Here is a 23,012-nt window from a genome sequence, read left to right on the forward strand (position 1 = left end):
TTCAATCTTCAGAAACCGAAAACTGTTCTTCAACCGAAAACCTTTGAATCTTCAGAAACCGAAAACTGTTCTTCAACCGAAAACCTTTGAATCTTTAGAAACCGAAAATTGTTCTTCAACCGAAATCACTTGAATCTTCAGAAACCGAAAACCCCCTTAAACCGAAAACCTTCTTTTTCTTCAGAAACCGAAAACCTTATTTTCTTTCAACCGAATTCCTTGTTTTCGGTCATCACCACTCAACCGAAAACCTTCATTCCTTGATCATTTTGTTTATTTTTCAAGTTCATTTTTATTAAAAAAAATTTTAAAAAACAAAAAGAACAAAAATCAAAAACAAAAAAAAATGGAATCTCAAAGCATATCAGCTCACCATGAATTGGATGCGATTATGCGAACCACTTCTCGAATTCCCCGACTGTTATCCGCGGAAGGATTTCCAGAATGGAATTATCAGATCGAAAAGTACATCAAAATGAAAGATTTCAAGATATGTCGAAGTATTTTAAGAGGTCCAATCCGCATCACAACAACGTTGGAAGATGGCATAATAATGGATAAGCAAGTTGAGAATTTCACTGACGATGATTTCGAGAGAGTCGAGGAGCAGGAAAAGGCTCTTGCTACACTTACCATGGCATTATCTCCGGAAATCGCTCAAGGTTTCCGTGAGTATACATCAGCAAAGGCCTTATGGGAAGCACTGATAGAAGTTTATGAAGGCAACGAAGACATGAAACAGAGTCGCCAAGACATGCTGCGACAGAAGTTCAATATGTTTAACCATGTCTTGGGAGAAACACTTGAGAATCAGTTGCAAAGGTTTATCACACTTACCACAGAAATGAGCTATGTTGGTGTTATGGTTACAAGATCTGAGATCAACAAGAAGTTACTGAATTTTCTACCAAAATCTTGGGATATGAATGTCTCAGTGATCAAAAAGACCAAAGATTTGAACAGGTTGAGTTTGGCAGAAACAATGGCGATCATTAAGGCTTGCGATCTCGATGATAAGCAAAGGGAGATTAATCATGTTAATTCATACTCCTCAGCAAATCTTGGGATCCAAACCACCAACAACACTGCTTTCTCAAGCTTTTCTACTCCACAAGCTCCTCAAGTTCATGTTCCTCAAGTTCAACCCTATGTGACTCATCAGCCTACCTCATACGTGATCCCTCAAATGCAACACATTCAAGTTCCTCAACCTCAATCTCTATCTCAACAAGTTGGTTCTGGTGTTGGTTCATCCTCAGTTGCACCCATTCAATCTCATGGATTCAATTCTCAAGCTTCATCATTGAAAGAGAATGAAGAAAATCTGGCTCTCGCCACTGGTCTGGTGAACTGTTACAACGCTTTTGTGGCCGGAGAACTTTCCCCAGAATTATCATTTGCCGACCTAGACCAGATCCATCCAGAGGATGTGGAGGAGATGGACATTACATGGAAAATGGTTATGGCTGTTTTTAGGGCAAAGCAGTTCTCCAAGAAAACAGGAAAGAACAATTGGAGTGTGAATTCCGACAAGAAAGTGGGATTCAACAAAGGGAAGTTGCGATGTTACAACTGCCATGAGCCTGGTCATTTTGCAAGGGAGTGTCCAAAGCCAGATCGAAGAGAGAATTCTGAGCGAACCATGGTGCCGGTGAACTATGTCAACAGAGGATCATCTTCAAGCAATCAGACTGCTAACTTGGCGATGGTGGCCCAATCCTTTGATTGGGAAGATCAAATTCAGGCTCTGAATATTTCAGGACCTGAAAATGCTCATCTTGCTCAAATCAAGGATTGTGTGGAGGAAGAAGCAAAGAGAGACCCAGAAGAAGAGATGATGAATCTTCAGTTTGCGTTCATGGTGCAAACTACTCCTGAGCCAGCGAAACCCGAGTTCAGTGAATTTGGTTGCTCTCAATCTTGCATTAAGACTGTTAAATTCTTATGTGAACAAATTGAATTAATCAAGAGAGAGAACGAGGACCTTAAATATGAGGGTTACACACTTAGGAAAAATCAAAAGCCTTTAAAAACACAATTAGAGAATAAAACAAAGGACTTTAAGAAACTGCAAGAGGATTACAGCAACAAATGCGAGAACTATGATCATCTCAAAAGAAAATTTGTTGATGTGACCGCTGAACTTGACGCATTGAAAAACCGATTTGAAAATGCTGAATTTAATTTTAAAAAATTCGATGGGTCAAGTGAAGTAGTTGCAAAAATGATCGATAAACAAATGCAGTGGAAGGACATTACTTGTGGTAACCAGATAAAAGTAGGATTAGGTTTTGAGAGTGTCCCTCCTCCATTCAATCATACCTATACTGCCATTCCTCTATCTCAAGAAGAGATTGACATAGAACCTTTCATGGTTTATGGAAAGCCTGCTTCTGATCAAGCAACATGCTCTAATGATAAAATTTTGGATACTAACATTTCTACCTCAAGTGAAGATATGTCAGTAGTTTAGGGGGAGCAAGAAGCTGAAAAGTCTGAGTCGAATAATTCTATGTCTAAATTTGGTGTTGAGTTTTGTGATGAGTCTGTTTTAAACTCTAAAACTGATGTTTTTGTCTCTGGTGGTGTGATATTTCAGAACGATAAAATTGAGAATAATTATGTTGTTTCCGATAAAGATGTTATGTCTGATTCAAATGCTTCTACATCTTCTACGTTTGCTTCACAATCTTGTGCTTGTCCTTGCAAATGTGAAATGATAGAAATGCTAATAAAAGCCAGAAATATGACAAGAGCAGTACCCAATCCAATGATAATAAACAAATTTGTTTCAACTGTGGTACTGCTGGTCATATTGCCAGAAATTGTCTAAACCGGATGTTTGTGCATCACAAGTCAAAAAGAGGAGAGAATGAGTCTAGAGGACGATCTTTAATTAGAAAATCCTCCAGAACTCGTTCTCGAGATGATGATTGGAAAACAAATCAAAACAAGAAAATGGCAGTTTTTCAAAAGAACAAATAGGTTTCCAATAAATTCACAAACAGTTTGCCAAAATCGACCCAAGCTAAGCCAAAGTCGATTTCGTCAAAGAGTAGGTCTGGATCTTCAAACTCTTCGAGTAGAAAATCCACCTGCTCAAAGCAAACTGAAAAGAAAACTGTTTCAAAACCTAAGTTTCAATTGGTGCCAAAATTAAAATCTGATCAGTCATCATCATCCTCTGTACCTGTTGAAAAAGAGAAATCAAATGAGAAATCTGTGAAAGTTAAGGGTCAACCCAGGACTGTAATGACCTGCGTCCCCAAATCTAAATGATTCCACTCATTGTGCAGGGACAGTTGGGGAGGAATGTCGTCAGACCATGGTATGTCGACAGCGGCTGCTCCCGGCACATGACTGGAGATATCTCGCAACTGCACGACATTCAGACATTTAATGGGGGATATGTCTCCTTCGCGGGCGGAGACGGCGGAAAGATAACGCAGAAAGGAACGGTGACCAATTGAGTGCTCTGTTTTGAAAATGTCAACTATGCTCCTGAGTTGAAGCACAGTCTGCTGAGCGTTTCTCAACTCTGCGACAAGGGTTTCTCAACACACTTCACCGATAAAGAATGTCTAATCTTAAAGCCTGGCATTGTCATTCTGGAGGAGTGGATTCTCGTCAAATCTAAGCGGGATGGGAATGCCTACATTATTGACATGAATAGCAATGTACCCGATGAAGTCACTTGTCTATTTTCCAAAGTCTCCGAACAAAACGCAATGTTGGGGCATCGTCGACTTGGCCATGCAAATGCAAAGAATCTAAACCGTCTTGCCAAGAACGAAATGGTCCGCGGTCTACCGGTCAGAGATTTTATTACTTTTGAAAAATGTGTTTCCTGTGCTCAAGGCAAACATCATCGGAAACCACATTTGCCAAAGCAGGTCAACTCCATCAGTCAGGTGTTCCAATTGTTGCACATGGATTTGTTTGGTCTGGTCAACGTCCTCAACATCAACCGAAATTCATATTGTCTTGTTGTGATAGACGATTTCCCTTGTTTCACGTGGCTCTTCTTTCTGTCCAACAAAGCTGGGATCGCTGACCTCATCAAGAAGTTCATTGTAATGATCGAGAACCAGACCAACCACCGAGTGAAAGCGCTACGCACAGATAATGGAACAGAGTTCAAGAATGTTGTTCTTGATCATTTCTGCGTTGAGAAGGGTATTGTGTGTCAATTCAGTTCTGTTCGGACACCACAACAAAATGGTGTTGCTGAGCGAAGGAATCGGACGTTATAAGACGCAGCAAGGACGATGCTATGTGATTCTAAACTTCCAGTTTTCTTTTGGGCGGAGGCGATCAACACTGCGTGCTACGTTCAAAATCGTGTCCTGATCAACAAAGCCCAGATGAAAACCCCATATGAGATTCTCTATGGACATAAGCCATCTGTCAGCCATTTCCGAGTATTTGGTTGCCCATGCACCCTTCTCCACTTGGAATCCAACTCAAAATTCAATGCAAAAGCTGATGATTGCTACTTTGTCAGATACGCTGCCCGTACTGCTTACCGAGTATACAACAAGAAGACGAAGTAAATCGTGGAGTCTTTCGATGTTCGCTGGCTTGAAGAGAATGAGACGGACGCTAGGGTGGGTCCTGATTGGCTATTTGACTACACATCACTATTCAAATCTTTTAGTGTGTCATCTGATAACCAAGCTGGGTCTACCTCTGGGTCAAAGAATATCATTGAAGATGAAGATGAAGAGGTTGTCTACAGACCACCATTGGTTTCTGCTACTGATCCTCCGGTGGAGTCTACTGTTCCAATCGCTTCTCCTGAGTCATCAACGCAACAATCTGCTCCAGATGCTGATGCTACTCCTCTAACTCCAGTCGAAAGAGAGTTCATGAACCAAGATACTTCCGCTGTCACTCAAAATTTGATGGAACTTCTCTTTCCCGAACAAATCGCTGATGAGTTTGTAGCAAGTCCACCAAACGAAGTTGGTACATCTACCGTGGATTCTTCAGCAAATGAAGGAGCTATTAATATCCATAATCTTCCCGTTTCAGTTAATGACATCAGTCACGAAATCCCCTCTCGCATGCGCGATCATCCGATCGAGAACGTCATTGGCCAGCTGGGCGACGGAGTTCGAACGAGAAGCCAGAGTGGAGACGTCAACACATGTCTCTATTCTTGCTTCATTTCTCAAATAGATCCCAAGAACGTCGAAATGGATTTGAATGAGCCCAGCTGGGTGGATGCCATGCATGATGAGCTCAATCAATTCGAAGCTCGGGGTTTGGAAGTTGGTGGAGCTGCCTAAAGGCAAGAAATCTCTCGACACTAGATGGGTGTTTCGGAACAAGCAAGATGATTCAGGTGTCATTGTACGGAATAAGGCGAGATTGGTGGTCCGTGGGTTCAGACAAATTTAGGGTCTTGATTATACAGAAGTCTATGCTCCGGTGGTGCGCTTGGAGGCTATTCGTATCTTCCTCGCCTATGCTTCTTTCATGAACTTCATCGTATACCAAATGGACGTCAAGACGGCTTTCCTGTACGGCAAGGTGAAGGAGGAGATTTATGTTGACCAACCTCCTGGGTTTGTTAACTCAAAACTTCCTAACCATGTCTACAAGTTAGACAAGGCTTTGTATGGGCTGCATCAAGCTCCTAGAGCCTGGTATGCTACCCTAACAGAGCACTTGCTCAATCATGGCTACTCACGCTGCACTATCGATCAGACCCTATTCATCAAGCATGTCGGTGCAGACCAGATTCTTGTCCAAATATACGTGGACGATATCATCTTCGGGTCGACGTGTCCTCAACTATGCAAGGAGTTCAAGGACGTTATGAAAAAAGCGATTCGAGAAGAGTTCGTTGGGGGAAATGACCACGTTTTTGGGGCTTCAGGTCAAACAATCTTCAGCCGGAATCCTGATTCATCAAGCCAAATATGTGGACGATATGCTCGAGAAGTTCGGGTTCAGAGACGCTAAACCTGCCTTGACACCCATGGCGGAGAGACCACTGCTGACTCCTGATCTTGAAGGCGAATCCGTAGATCAAACGTACTACAGATCGATGATCGGATCGCTAATGTATATGACTGCAAGTCCCCCAGACATTATGTTTGCGGTCTGTCAGTGTGCGCTCTACCAGGCTAATCCTAAACTGTCTCATCTTATTGTTTTTAAAAGAATTTTTCGGTACCTCAAAGGCAGCCCAAAACTGGGTCTTTGGTATCCGAAAAATTCCGAATTTGATCTCTATGCTTTTGCAAACAGCAATTACGGAGGCTGCGAGCTTGACAGGAAATTGACTTCAGGTGGATGTCAATTTCTCGGAGATAGGCTGGTATCTTGGCAGTGCAAGAAGCAGAATACTGTCTCGACCTCAACAGCAGAAGCAGAATACGTCGTTGCGTCTGCCTATTGTTCTCAAGTCATATGGATCCAACATCAGTTGTTGGACTACGATTTGAATTTTCAAGAAACCCTTATCTTCTGTGATAATGAGGCTGCGATCCAAATTGCTAAAAATCCGGTCCAGCACTCAAAAACCAAGCACATCGACATCAAAGTTCATTTTATCAGAGATTGTTATGAGCGCTTGCTCATTCGGCTAGAACAGGTTCCCACTGTTAATAATGTGGCTGATATATTCACCAAGCCGTTTAACAATGCTCGATTCGATGTGCTGGTAAACCTTTTGAAAATGATTCGCTTTGAGGATTAATTTTTGTTTAGGTTAGTTTAAATTTGCGCATTTTAATTTCATTCTCATCCATGCACAAATTTAGTGGGAGAAATAAACAAAAACCAAACAAAAATTAGAAAATTAAAAATCCAAAAACAATAGAAAATCAAAAAATCCAAAAACATTAGAAAAACAGAAAAATCAAAAATATTACTGAGAAGTGATGTGATGGGAAGTGATATCAGCTTGTGATAACAGACAATCTGAGTCTGTGTAAAGTACCAAAGCTGAATTGTCTAGGCTCTGTGTTCGATGCGCTGGTAGGCACGAAAAATTTAATGGACTTGACTAGGTGCAGATGAACGTAAGGAATCTAGAGACTTGATAAATTCTGACCTAGATAGTTCCATTTAGCCTGACAATACGACGCTCGGATAGGTTGAGCATGGAGATATACATGAGAATCCACCAGTCACATTAAAGTCTGTATCTAGAACTGTGGTTTAACTTTTCCTCGATGTATGGATTCTGTCCTTAATTCTGATATTGACGGGGCGACTGGGGAATTCCAATAAAGTAAGTCTGTAGGAAATTATTTTCTTTCTCTCCTTCTGTTAGTCATATGTTGCCTCCTCTGTGTGATCGAAAGATCCGACCTGGACTGCAGCATATGCAACTCCATTTCTCTACATCTTCTATCTATGCAATTCTTCCTATATGTTAGTCATATGCTGTCTCCTTTGCGTGATTAACAATCCGACCTGGTACACAGCATATGCAACCTTCTACTTCTGAATCCCTCTGAAATTCTAGTCAGTCATATGTTTCACTCTCTGCGTGATTGAAAGATCCGACCTGAGTGTACATCATATGCATTCTAAATCTATCCTCCCTATTAATAATAGTCTGCTCACCTAAAGTAAGGAGTATCTCGGAAGTTCTTGATTATTGGGGTATGTCAAGAAGCGGAAAACATGTTCTAGTACATCTAAAATTGAACAATTCTAGATTGTCTGTAGATCTCGCTGCTCAATTTAGGTGGACAACAATATCCTTGGTCGTCGTCAAATAAATGGTCCTTAGGTATTTTTATCTAGTAACCTGGAACCCCATCATTTATCTGAACCTAATCAATGAGTTCTGGAGATCTGCAAATGTCAAGAAAGGAGAAGATGGCTCGGTAATCATCGAATCTACTGTCAAAGGATGCAAAGTTGTTATCTCTGAGCAATTCATCAGAGATGTTTTAAAGATTGATGACAAAGCTGCTTACCCGACTGACATCGATCTGAGACTAGTTGATGAGTATCTCGAGAAGATGGGATACGAAGGAGTCGTTCCACTAACCCTAAAGAAGTTGTTACCTCCCTACTGGATGTTTCTTGCCCACGTTTTTGTCAACTGTATATCTGGGAGAAAGGGTGGTTCAGACGAAATATCCTCGAGAAATACTCAGGAGATCGTTGCATTGGCTGCCGGGATTGACTTCAACTTCTCAAAGTTTATCTTGGAGGAGATGGTTACTAATGCTAACAAGAAGTCGAAGGATCAATTCCTGCTCTATCCAAGATTTATTCAAATCTTCATCAACAGCCTAATTCCCGACTTGGTCAAGATAGGAGAGATTCTTGACATGAAAGCCTTCGGACCAAACACTGTGAGCCTAATCAAACAGAACCGCAAAGGGAAAATCATGTTCCATGGGAAGTACCCTCTCATGAAATTTGGAAAGTTTGCTGAGCTGTCAGAATCTTCAGAATTCCATGGGTCGTCTGAACAAATGTCAACTGATCAAGCATCGTCGGAACATGCAAATGTGAATGACGATGTTATCGATCCGTCAGACCATGAGGAAGAAACTGTTGCTCCGTCCATCATTGGTACTGAGGAGCATGACCTAACGAATGTGACAGTTCATAGTGATTTTAGCGAGGGTACAACAGAAGAATTCACTGAGACTGAAGGAGAAGGCGAGGATGAGTATGAGAATCTTGATCTGTCCGGTTACGACAGAGATGATGTTTCGGTACAGTTTACTGGACTTGAGCACACATTGTCATATGAAAACCTCGATGACTTCCTCAAAGATATCGATGATGGTGCCAATTCAACACCGGAGATAAGGGAGAAAGCTGACAATCGAGAAGTTGAGCCTCCGGTTACCGTTCAAGTGGCTGATTCTTCAACTCATATGGACACATCATCAGGGATTCCTCCCCTTGATAATGTGGTTCCTACATCCGAGCCAATTACAAGTGATACCCAGACAGTCCTGACCTCCCAGCCCCCGATGAAAAGACGCAGAATTGATCCAAGGGTGGGAGTAATTTTTCCTGACCCAACTCAAACCACAGAGACTCCTTCATCTACAACAGTTGCCCCTTCCTCATCTGTGCCCATTCAAGAAGGCCCCAGCTCAATCCATGAAGCTGGTGGTTCGTCTGCTGGCATGAGATCGTCTCCTCCAAGGTCTTATCATGATACTGTCTCTGAGAGACCAGCCATTCATTTGGCCCAGCAATCAAGTCCAAGTCACTCCTCACACGGAAAAGGAATATCCTTTGAGGAAGGTATATCTGGAGATGATGATGCCTCAGTGCCTGAGCTGAGAAAGGAGATTAGTGTGCTGAACTAGAAAAATATTGAGCTTGATATCAAGGTTGCAGACCTTCAAACTGAGAACGCCAAGCTCAATATTCAAGTTGCTGATCTTCTTGAAGATAAAGCTCTGAAGACAAAGCAAATCACCGATCTTCAGACGCATTTTGGTTTGTTGACCGCCAGCTATTATGATTTGAAGAAGAAGCTGGAAGAACAACTTGGTGACAAATTCAAATCATCTGTCGATGAGCCAAGGGTCTATCTTCCCAATCAAGAGGCTCCCGTAGTTCCACCTCCTACAAGAACAACCACGATTGTCGATCATTTTGACAAAGAACCAGCGCAGGCTCCAAATGTCGTGGCGTTAAAACTGATGGGTTTTGAGCATTCTAACACTTCCTAAGTGTACATGCAACCCTAATAACCTTGGATCTATGTTTGTCTAATAATCATGCAAAGTTTAATTCCAAGGTTATATTCCTATCTAGCATACATGGGGAACATTTTTAACTTGAATGAAAGATAGAATAACTTACCTTGTTGTTGATTATGATCCTTGAAACCTTGTGAGCCTAGCACCCCAAGTGTGATGCCTCAAATGCTTCACACAACACCAAATGCTTTTGGAATGACTTTAGAGAGAATACATACTTCTAAATTAGCCCTCTTGTTTCTTATGTGTAGCCAATTTTGGTGGAGAATGGGTTTCTTATATAGTGTTGACACATCTAGGGTTACACCATGTAAACCCTAATGTGTCATGACTCTTCATTTCCATGACCCATGGGTTTGTAACTCCCATGGAGCATCCATGGAGCATCCTATGGGTGGAACCCAACTTGATAATCCATGGAGCCTCTTAGCCCACTATATAAGATATGGAAGATTTACATAATCTACCCATATATTTAATTAGTTATCTTTTGATCACTTAATTAATTCTTGATCAAACTAATTAAATAATATTATTAATATATTAAAACTTATAATATATTAATAAACCATAAGTGTTATTTCTCTCATTTTAGTTTATCCAATTGCATGGTGCCATGCAACCCAAATGGAGCATGCCGGGTCGGGTCAAGTACATACCAGAAATAGTTATGGACTTAGACACCTTATCCAACAGTCTCCTACTTGGATAAGTCTAATAACTATAACTGCAATACTTCAGGAACCGATCGGCAATCGTAGCTCTTTCAAGGTCTCTCGGAACTGAGAAGATGATGATACGCCATTTAAGATAAGTGATCATATAATCCTTTGTTCTAGATATCAGCCGGACAAATACATGGAACAATGTCTTACTTATTGTCCAGCAGTTTGTTTCCCGATTTCCGATTTGTTTGACAAAGAACTTGATTGAACACATCAACTTAGTTCTGACCGGGCCCGGTACATAGGTCAAAACAAAATCATCGAGGGGCCCAGATATCAGCTTCTAATCCAAGAAGGAACAGATAAACTTCGACTCATATGTTTGTTCTACTACTCATTGAATTATACACAAGAGCACGTTTTATAACATCGAGTTACCAATGTGTTTTCGTACAATCAATGCATAACCAACTCATAAGTAACAAATCATATATCTAGGTTTGAAGACTTATATGATATTACCGTTTCACGATCACTCGAGATAAATTCCATGAAGTGATTCCAGTGAGCATGGGTTGAGTCCAATGCTCAGAACTTATGAGCACTCATGAGTGTTGTAGCCATGTCCAACAACTTAGACCTCTGCAACCAATCATGACAGTCTTAATTCATACCTACTTCCGACATATGACCGACTGTGGAGGTTCGAATAATATGATATACCAAACATAATTATTCTGGAAGTCAAAACATGCAAAAGAAATATAGTAAACGATCGACAAGAGATAGCAACACTTTACTCATAAATAATAAACCTTTTGTTCATCATCTAATGTCAATTACACTTTACAAATTTCAAGGTTATCTAACTACTAAATCTAATATCATCCTTCAGCCCTATGCTCCAAGCATGCTGGAGATGCTTAACCTGAGTCAGTCCCTTCGTGAGGGGATCTGCTGGATTCTCATCCGATGATACCCTCTTTGCCACGAGGAGTCCTTCTTCTATTCGATGTCTGATGAAATGGTATTTTATGTCGATGTGTCTGGATCTCCCGTGATCCCTTGGTTCCTTGGCTAAGGCAACTGCACTTTCACTATCACAGAAAATTTCCATTGGCTCTTTAATAGCTGGTACAACTCCAAGGTCTCCAATGAAGTTCTTCAGCCATATCGCCTCCTTTGCTGCCTCGCTAGCTGCTATATACTCTGATTCGCAAGTTGAATCAGCCACTGTCTCTTGCTTGAAACTCTTCCAAGAAATTGCTCCTCCATTTAAGGTAAAGACCCAGCCTGACTGAGAGCAGAAATTATCCCTATCAGTCTGAAAGCTAGCATCACTATACCCTACAACTCTCAAGTCTTCACTCCCACCGAGGGTAAGGACCCAGTCCTTAGTCCTCCGTAGGTACTTGAGGATATTCTTTACCACAGTCCAGTGTGCCTTGCCAGGGTTCCCCTGATACCTGCTAACCATTCTCAAAGCAAAGGCTACATCAGGTCGAGTACACGGCATAGCATACATGATCGATCCTACAGCCGAAGCATAAGGTATTCGACTCATTTCTGCTATCTCAGCCTCAGTACTAGGGCTTTGTGTCTTACTCAATCTGGCATTACTCTAGATGGGTAACTCTCCTTTCTTGGAGTCCTGCATGCCGAATCTCTTCAACACCTTATCCAAGTAAGTACTCTGACTAAGTCCAATTAGTCTTTTACTCCGGTCTCTCAAGATCCTTATCCCTAGAATATAGGCAGCTTCTCCTAGGTCCTTCATAGAGAAACACTTCCCAAGCCAGGACTTAACTTCCTGCAGAGTTGGGATGTCATTTCCTATGAGTAGTATGTCATCCACATAGAATACCAAAAAGCTAACTATACTCCCACTAGCCTTGACATATACACAAGATTAATCTTCACTCCTAGAAAAGCCAAATTCCTTGACTTTCTCATCAAAGCAAAGATTCCATCTGCGAGGTGCTTGCTTTAACCCATAAATGGATTTCTCAAGCTTACACACTCTATTAGGGTACTCTGTGTTGACAAAACCCTCTGGCTGACTCATGTAAACATCCTCAGCCAACTTTCCATTAAGGAAAGCGGTTTTGACATCCATTTGCCATATTTCATAGTCATGAAATGCGGCTATGGCTAACAGAACCCTAATAGACTTAATCTTGGCCACTGGAGAAAAGGTCTCATCATAATCAACTCCCGAAGTTTGTGAGAAGCCCTTTGCAACCAGTCGTGCCTTATAAGTGTGTACATTACCATCCATGTCGGTCTTCTTCTTGAAGATCCATTTGCACCCTACAGTCTTACGACCTGGTATATTCTCAAGCAAGTTCCAAACTTGATTGTCATACATGGACTGTATCTCGCTGTCCATTGCCTCTTTCCACTTGGCTGACTCAGGGCCTGCCATGGCTTCCAGGTAACTGTTAGGTTCATCCAGACCTATCAGTGTCTCATCACTGATAAGTGTATCACCTTCCGCAGTAATATGGAATCCATAGTAATGCTCAGGTGCATTCCTAACCCTTGTGGAACGCCTCAGAGGTACAGACTTGTCAATTGGCTCAACAGAAGTTTCCTCCTCAAGTTGAGTGCTAGGGTTTGAAGTTCCTTCACCACTTGACTCTTGAATTTCTTCAAGGTCAACTTGCCTCCCACTGTCTCCTTGGCTTATGAACTCTCTCTCTCTCTCTCGAAAGAAAGCCCTCCTAGCTACAAAGACCACATTCTCACTAGGTCTGTAGAAGAGGTAACCAAAGGATTCATGTGGGTAGCCGATGAAAATACGCCTCTCACTTCGAGGTTCGAGCTTATCATGAGTCTCGCGTCTCACGAAAGCCTCGCAACCCCAAATCTTAATGTGGTCTAGTTTGGGTACTTTACCAGTCCACATCTCATGAGGAGTTTTGGCAACTTTCTTTGTGGGAACTAGATTAAGGATATGGGCGGCAGTCTCTAAGGCATACCCCCAAAATGAGATTGGTAGCGAAGCTCGACTCATCATGGAACGAACCATATCTAACAAGGTTCGATTACGCCTCTCAGCTACACCATTCAACTGTGGTGTCCTGGGAGGTGTCAATTGTGAGACAATCCCACATTCCCTAAGATAGTTGAGGAACTCTGAACTAAGATACTCACCACCCCGATCGGATCGAAGCATCTTAATGTTCCTGCCCAATTGATTCTCGACTTCCTGTTTAAACTCTTTAAACCTCTCAAAAGTCTCTGACTTATGCTTGATTAAGTAGACATATCCATATCTACTGTAATCATCAGTAAAAGTCAAATAATACCGATTAGCATCCCTTGTGGCATGTTTGAAGGGCCCACACACATCCGTGTGTATAAGATCCAACAAACCTTCACCCCTCTCACAAGAACCTGTGAAGGGTGACTTTGTCATTTTTCCAAGTAAGCATGATTCGCAACTATCATCTAACTTTAGGTCAAATGACTCCAATACTCCATCCTTTTGGAGTTGGCCTATGCGTTTCTTGCTTATATGTCCAAGACGACAATGCCGTAATGATGCTTTACCCAAGTTATTATCATTAACAGAATCAATACACAATACATTATTTCCTAAGTTATCAACCACAGATACAGTTTCGTACACACCATCACAAGGTAATGCTTTCAAATAAAGAACATTATTAAAGAAAGCATTAATCGAACCAACTTCATTATCAAATGAAAAGGTGAAACCTTGTTTATACAATGCATGAAAGGAAATAATATTTCTTGCCATTTCTGGCAAATAACAACATTTATTCAAATCTAAACTAAACCCACTACTTAGCGATAAAGTATAAACTCCAATCTTGGTGACAGGTAAAGCTTTCCTATTCCCCATGATTAAGTTTATTCTTCCATGCTCCACATTCTCACTTCTTCTTAGTCCCTGTAAATCAGAACATATATGAATACCACAACCGGTATCATGGACCCAAGAGTTAGAATGAGGTGAGTGATTAGATAAGATAGTGTAAATACCTGCATGGTTGGGTTTAACTACCCCATCCTTCACATCTTGCTGGTACTTTGGGCAGTTCCGCTTCCAATGTGACTTCTCATGGCAATAGAAGCATTCAGCCTCTTTAGGGTCAGAAGAAGGAGTGACAAAACCTTTCTTGGTTCCACTTGAAGAAGAGCCATCAAGGGTCCTAGCCTTGGTACCCTTCGAAGAGCTCTTCCTCTTCTTCCCTCTACCTTTCCCGATTGCCAAAACCAGGGCGGAGTTTGGAGTAGGAGTGTTAATAACCGACTTACCCTTAAGACCTGTTTCTGCGGTCTTGAGGAGTCCCTGAAGTTTGCTGAGTGTGACCTCTTCCTTATTCATGTGATATGTCATGCGGAATTGATCATAGCACGATGGTAAGGAGTGCAAAATGATATCTATTTCAAGCTCCTCAGGGAAGTTCACATTAAGCTTCAGCAACCGATCCACATACCTTTGCATTTTCTGCATGTGGCTCGTGACAGATTCCCCGTCCTTCATCATGGTTGTTATGATAGAGCATATGATTTCATACCCCTCTTGTCGTGCACTTTGATGGTATCTTTCCATCAGATCTTGGTGCATTTCAAAAGGGTAGAAGTCCTCATAGGACTTTTGGAGTTCCGCTGTCATGGTGGCCAACATGATGCATGCCACTTTTGTAGCATCCCTTTCATGTACCCGGAAGTCAGCGATCTCCTGGGGAGTTGCAGTGGTCTCATCAATCTCCTTAAGCTCCTTGTCAAGGACATATTCTTTGTCCTCGTAGCGGGTAATCATCCTGATGTTTCTGATCCATTCATTGAAGTTGGATCCATCAAAAGTGACTTTCCCACACAAGTTCATAAGGGTAAAGGAGCCATTAGGATTAGAGCCAGAAGCAGCATTGTTTGAAGACATCTTAAAGAAGAGAACAAGATTAGTTTAGATATTAAGAGAGTCCTTAATAAAACACCCAAATGTAATATTAAGGCTAGGATCCAATCACAATATATTATAACTTAGAAGAGGTATGCCGTAATCCAAGCTATAACATATTTGAAAGGTAGGTGAATGACGATTCACCAATTTCCACCATGAAAAACGAAATATAAATATTAGGTTTTTAATTGGTTCTTAGAAATTCCTAGATTCTTTTGAGATTCAATGAACTTTTCAAAGGCATGTTTCAATCTCGAGTGTGCCCTCCAAGTTTTGTGACTGGGATACCGAGGATCACAAAACGAGGTGTGAAGTAACCATGCAAATCACTTGGTACCCTCAAGGTTTATCACTCAATCGATGTGCCGGTAAACCACACACGCTCCACCGATGCTATGGTAAACCTTAAGTCACCCTTTACCTACCTTGTTAAGTCCAAGTTAGTCTGCCGGTTAACCACACACGCTCCACCAACGACTTAAACAAAGTGTAAAGTGTAATTTCATGGATTAGCACCTTATTCACATTTTCCTAAAGTAACTAAGATTGGGAATTTAATAAAAGCATTTAGTTACTTTATAATATTCATCATACTTTTAATGAAAATTTATAAGTCCTTGTCTTACCCGTTCGGCTAACGACCCTCCACCGATCAAGGAAGCGGTGGGTGAGAGTGGACACCCATTAAGTTGCCATTTTATAGGCAACAACCTTACACCCCCCCTTATAGACCGGCTTCGTGAATGAGGTGTACTAGCGGTAAGACGACTTGTTGTTATACATATATATTAGTAACTTATAATATTATAAAGTATAAGGGTTGAATTTTAACTTTTAAAATTCTAAGGGTTGGAACTAAAGTTTTAATCAAGACTTTACATGTTCCAAAACTTGAGGGCAAGTTTTGTAAACTTCCAAAACTTTTTATTTCTTATAACTTATGAATTAATTGAGTAATAAAAATGAAGACTCTTCATTTTTATAACTCTTGTGTTCCTTTAATGGCTTTAATAAAAGTGAGACTTTTGGTTTTCCATAACTTGAGGACAAGTTATGGACTCCATTAAAACACATTATGATCATGAATTAAACTACCATGAAGGTTACAAACAATTCCTATGATCATCTAATCTTCATAAGTTCAAGAACATGAATATGAACACTTTCAATAATCAAAAATTACACTTAAAAAAAACTTGTAATTTAACGATTTTTTTTTCAAGCTGTTTACACACAAAAAAAAACAACAAACAAACCTAGTCTCTGATACCACTGATGGGTTTTGAGCATTCTAACACTTCCTAAGTGTACATGCAACCCTAATAACCTTGGATCTATGTTTGTCTAATAATCATGCAAAGTTTAATTCCAAGGTTATATTCCTATCTAGCATACATGGGGAACATTTTTAACTTGAATGAAAGATAGAATAACTTACCTTGTTGTTGATTATGATCCTTGAAACCTTGTGAGCCTAGCACCCCAAGTGTGATGCCTCAAATGCTTCACACAACACCAAATGCTTTTGGAATGACTTTAGAGAGAATACACACTTCTAAAATCAGCCTAGCCCTCTTGTTTCTTATGTGTAGCCAGTTTTGGTGGAGAATGGGTTTCTTATATAGTGTTGACACATCTAGGGTTACACCATGTAAACCCTAATGTGTCATGACTCTTCATTTCCATGACCCATGGGTTTGTAACTCCCATGGAGCATCCATGGAGCATCCTATGGGTGGAACTCAACTTGATAATCCATGGAGCCTCTTAGCCCACTATATAAGATATGGAAGATTTACATAATCTACCCATATATTTAATTAGTTATCTTTTGATCACTTAATTAATTATAAATTAATTCTTGATCAAACTAATTAAATAATATTATTAATATATTAGAACTTATAATATATTAATAAACAATAAGTGTTATTTCTCTCATTTTAGTTTATCCAATTGCATGGTGCCATGCACCCCAAATGGACCATGCCGGGTCGAGTCAAGTACATACCAGAAATAGTTATGGACTTAGACACCTTATCCAACAAAAACGTGCTAAACTAGCCAAGTCTGCTTAGAAGGGTCAATTTTTGTTCAAAAGGAGCTCAGATCAGAATGCTCCCGGGGGTCAACCAAACATCACCTTTACGGATCTTGGAGAAAATCGCTTTAGGGACGTATATGGTGATAGGTCCGGGATCATCTCATGGGGATTCCATGACACTCTGAACATGTGGATCGTGAGAAGGAAGAGTGGAAATACCGAATTATATAAAGATGCTCACGACTTCCACTCTTGGACCATGGTTGATCTTACGGAGTTATCTAAGGCTCCTTTTGCAAATCCATCAAATGAACCCAAGGCGACACAGTTCAAGTTATTTTTGGAAGATCAAGTGGCTAAGGGATTTCCCTCAATGAAGACTGCAGAGTCTATCATCAAGATATACCCGAGTGTCATTGATCCCAAAACCAATCAGCCTCTTCGATCTGTGATGTGGCCTGCTACTAATCAAGTAAAGCAGATTCCTATCCTTCAGAACCATCCAGATGGATCTCTAAAATCCATACAATACTGGGTGTTTGATGAAACTACAGCTTCCGCTGTCATCAAACTTGAACATGGATGTATTCGTTTGTATGACAAGAGGGATCTGCTACAGTTTGGAAAGTGGGATATACACCAGCTTTCTCATTATCAGATCAAGGTGGCTGAAGACCTTTTTGAGTCTACTGCTAAGGAGTACACTGCCATGGTTGTTGATATTATTCAAAAGGAGATGTGGAATGGAGCTATGGGAAAGGCAGACGTGCTAGTGGTTGACAAAGACTGAATCATGCTAGCCCCAAACCAAGGGGGAGATTGAAAGGTCTAATTATATGGTTTGGGCTAGGCATCAAATGTATAGATGAGTTAGGGCATTTGTCAATGTATTTTGGAGTCTTTTGTGCATGTTTGTCGTGTTCGGTCCAGGCCTTGTGTTCGGTTGTAAGTGACCGAAAACAGGCTTTCGGTCAGCCTGACCGAAACCTGTTTTCGGTCCACATTGGTATATATATGTGGTCAGGTTGTCAGGTTGTCAGCTGTTGATCCACAGTTGTTCAGTGCTAGTTTTCGGTCCCTGAGTTGTATCAGACGGTTTCAAGTGTTTAATCGTATGCAAGCTCAGTTTCATTCATCTTCTACTCCATTTCTTCTTTGTTTTCTTATGCTTGATTGATCATTGGTAAAGATCCTTCCATCAAGGACCTTACAGGTGCTAAATCCATAGCTATCGGTGTTTATCTAATAGGTACTAAGTCCATAGCTACCAACGTTTATCTATCAGGTACTAAGTCCATAGCTACCAGCATTTATTCAATAGGTACTAAGCCCATAGCTACCAACGTTTATCTATCAGGTACTAAGTCCGTAGCTACCAGCGTTTATTCAATAGGTACTAAGTCCATAGCTACCAATGTTTATCTATTAGGTACTAAGTCCATAGCTACCAGCGTTTATTCAATAGGCACTAAGTCCATAGCTGCCGATGTTAATTATTACGCACTCAGTCTATAGCTGCCAATGTTAACTCATATCATCTTTCATCTCTCATCATTCATCTACCCATGTTTTACCCAACATATTCGTAGATATAAAATACATATATAGTTTAAATCATTTAAAACATGTATAAAATCGTTCATCCAGCATGGATAGCAAGTATACAGATAATATGAACACGTAGCATGTAATTTATATAAAATACTTCATATCTATGTGCAAGATGAAAGTAACTATGCACTCACTTGTTAAAGTGACGACTCAAAATTCGAGCAGCGCTTCGCTTCTTAACAATATGATTTCCTTCGACGAAACCTAGTATTATTATCACTAGATTTTAGTCTAATATTTATTACGACTAATTATTAGTCTAGATTTGTCATTAACTCAGAGTCTACTTCATGATCTATCAATTAAGAATAAGCCAGACACGACAGTAGGGAGGCAGGACCATTTCGGCATACAGCTTTTCTGAAATCCAACAACCAAACCCAACGTGACCGTTCTAGACACCTCTCCCGTAAGTAGTTCAATCAGTATAACGACTTTGAATCACTGATAAATCTTATTTATAGGTTCATAATAACAATATTATATTTATATATAAGCTATATTTAAAATATGGTAGGCGTATCTTACTTATAGCTGGTTTTTATTAAAAACTGGGCTTCGCTGGAGCAGCGTTTCCGAGCCAAAAAGCTCTTCTTCTCGGAGTCGTCGAGCGCTCCGGGACTTTCTTCTAGCACTAGGGAATTTTCCTAGGCTTTAGGGGGATTTAGGGAGTCTAGAGAGAAGTTAGAGAGAGAAAGAAAGGCTTATGGTGTGAAGAAATTATGAAGAGTTCATCTCTTATTTATAGGGGTTTTCTCGTAGAGTAGGCCCTAAGTTTCGTCTGTATCTTCTGCGTACGAGCTCCATTTTCAACATTCTTTATATCCACATGTTGGTATTTACGAGTACTACAACTTTAATTTAGACCTTGTCGGCTAATTCTCATTCTATCTCCGATTTGCAAAACAGTATCGAATTTATCGCGCTCGAAGTGTAGGGACTATGTTTCGTCTATATCTTTAGAATACGAGCTCTATTATCGACGTTCTTTATATCCACGCGTTGGTATTTATGAGTACTACAACTTTCATTTAGATCCCATCAGCTAATTCTCACTCTATCTTATATTTACAAAACTGTATCGAATTCGCCGCACTTGAAGAGTATGGACTAAGTTTCATCCATATCTTTCGCATACGAGCTCCGTTTTCGACTGTCTTTTTATCGTTTAACTCCTATTAACAGTATCTTCATTTCTCGTTTAGATTATGTAGGTTAAAAATCGACCGATCGAAAATTCGAATTCCGGGTTGTGCATTGATATGCCAAATCTTAGAAAAATCATAACTTCCTCATACGAAGTCAGATTTGGGCGTTCTTTTTATGCACGCTCTCGGTTTAACATATACTACGACTTTCATTTAGATTGCTAAGTCTAGAAAGTATTTTATCGTAAATTCACTTTTTACGATTCCCGGTGTCGTGCCGGTTTTGCCGTAAAACTTCGACGGGTCATAACTTCTTCGTTATAACTCGGATTTCGGCGTTATTTATATGTACAGAACCCTTGTGAAATATACGATAACTTGGTTAAGATTAATCCTTGTAAATAATCTTCCGTCAAAAAGTCATTTTTAACGCTCATTTTCTCTAAATTGACTAGCCCGAATCTGCGGGCGTTACAGATTGCACGCATCACACACCTTGTTCTTCTCAAAGTTATTCTCTCTTTTCAAATTCTTTTCAAAATTATTTTTTATAAAATGATTTTTCTTTTGAAAATTTTCATACCAAGTCCTCAGTTTGAGTCCAGACACACTCGAGATTATGTCTGAATCCCTCAAACCAAGGCTCTGATACCAATATGTAACATCCAAAATTTCAAGACCAAAAATTTCATTTTTATTTAAGTATTTATATAAAACCAACAGTATAAAAACATTCATAATAATATCTCATGTCAAAACATATTATCATAAAACCATATCAGAGTGTAATCCCAAGGAACTCACGTGCGGAAATCATAGTGTCATGCGCTGCAATCAAGCCGACTCCTTTCCTTTGAAAACGAGTACCTGAAACCAAAACTGTAAACCGTAAGCACGAAACTTAGTGAGTTCCGCCATCGTACCACATACCATACAAACCACATACTGTCAACCATACTGGGGTGCCCGACCTACCCCATTTCAGGCATATATGGGTGCCCAACCTACCATTCTGAGCATACCGTGGTGCTCAACATACCCCTGTTAGGCATACCGGGGTGCCCAACCTACCCCTGTCAGCCATATATGGGTGCCCAACCTACCCCTTCGGTCCTGTCGACCGGTAACCGGGGACTATTTCACCCCTACTACTACCACATAATCTCATATCACATATATCATAATCTATCTAGCATAGTTGGGTACTAAACTACCCCTTCGGCCCTATCGACCGATAATCGGCGACTATTCCCCTGACTACCACTATCACCTAACAACATCTCATGCTAGCACATAAAACACATCAGGTAGTGGCAAACCTAGATAATTATCACAAAGAAAATCATCTATCAAACAACTCCTACTAGTGGGCCGACATTGTGGCCGTAGACCCACTTCTACTGGAAGGTAACTCACCTCACACTACTGAAGTCCCGCAGACAAAACCCTGGCTACTAGATGACAGCGTCCCGAACTGTCAATATCAAAACAACACCCAGTTAACAATTGGGTTCCCACACGAAAATCATAAGTCCATGCATGGGATAAAAGACTGATTTACCCCTATCTTAGCTTGATTCAACACAAGGCCCAATCCCAAAGGCGCAAAGGTTAAACTATGAATCAAAGCCCAACATATGGCCTAATTTTCCAAATTGGCCCCAAACCTTTACAAGGTCTTACCATAAGGCCCAACCATTTAGTTCAGTCCAAACATTCGACATTCTAATGGCCCAATATTATATAATCATTAAGGCCTAAACTATGGCCTATCTATGGCCCAATTTTCCAAATTGGGCCCAACCCCTCATATGGGCCTTACCCTAAATCCCATCCAATTATTCTAGTCCATATGATTGTTCTTGAATGGCCCATTATTGGCCCAATCACCAAACCCCAATATAAAGGTCCAACTTAAGGCCCAAGTGAAATTAGGGTTTCACATAAAGTGAAAATTAGGTTTAACTGTTTCTCACTTAACCCATTAAGGACTTAATCCATTAAGTCCATCACTCTACTAGATAAGTCATATGGTGTGATTGGGTGTAATTCACAATTCCATTCCAATGGCCCAAATGTGCGTCCCAATAAGTCCAAGGCCCATATATCCAAAATTAGGGTTATCTAAACCCTAATTGGGGTTACCAACCCATTCATATCCCATTTGGCCCAAAACCAAGTACTTAGATCAATTAGGGTTTATTAGGCCCATTAGGGTTTTATTGGGCCCATTAGGATTTTAGTCCATTTGTACAAGCATTCCAACGAATCAAAACACAACAGGCACACCGCCACCCAAGAAGGCGGCTGGTGGCGGTAGGAGGCGGCAGCCACCATCCTACGGTGGTGGTTTTGAGTTTCTTTTCATTATTATACTTTCTAATTACATTTTACAAAGCTTTAATCCCAAAAATAAACACAAACTAAAAGATAAATACACACACAACCACCTTATGGTAGCCGGCAGTGGCACATGGTGGCAGCCACCACCTCACGGTGGTGGTGATGCCTTTTCCGATAATTCCAGCCAAACACACATGCCCACAGACTGAGACACGCACACCTACGCGTCTTTTGATCGGAAAGAGAATCCAACCACCCACCTGGTGGCATATGGCGGCAGTGGCCTGAGATGGCGGTAGCTAACAGCGGCAGATGGTAGCGATCAGAAATGCTGACTTCAAGAAATCGTAGAGAAGAGAGAGAGAGAGAGAGAGAGAGAGAGAGAGAGAGAGAAAGAGAGAGAGAGAGAGAGAGAGAGAGAGAGAGAGAGAGAGTTTGCAGCTGTTACACACACATGAAGCATACATCACGCAACCACTCACTCTCGGTGGCATACGCTTAGCCGGAATAAAATGGTCTGCAACAACACACGAAACTTCGCTTCCCGGTGGTCCTTGTTGT

The sequence above is a fragment of the Lactuca virosa genome, chromosome 3 (assembly GCF_052849685.1).
Source record: "Lactuca virosa cultivar CGN04683 chromosome 3, Lactuca_virosa_CGN04683_v6, whole genome shotgun sequence".
NCBI classification, from domain to species: Eukaryota; Viridiplantae; Streptophyta; class Magnoliopsida; order Asterales; family Asteraceae; genus Lactuca; species Lactuca virosa.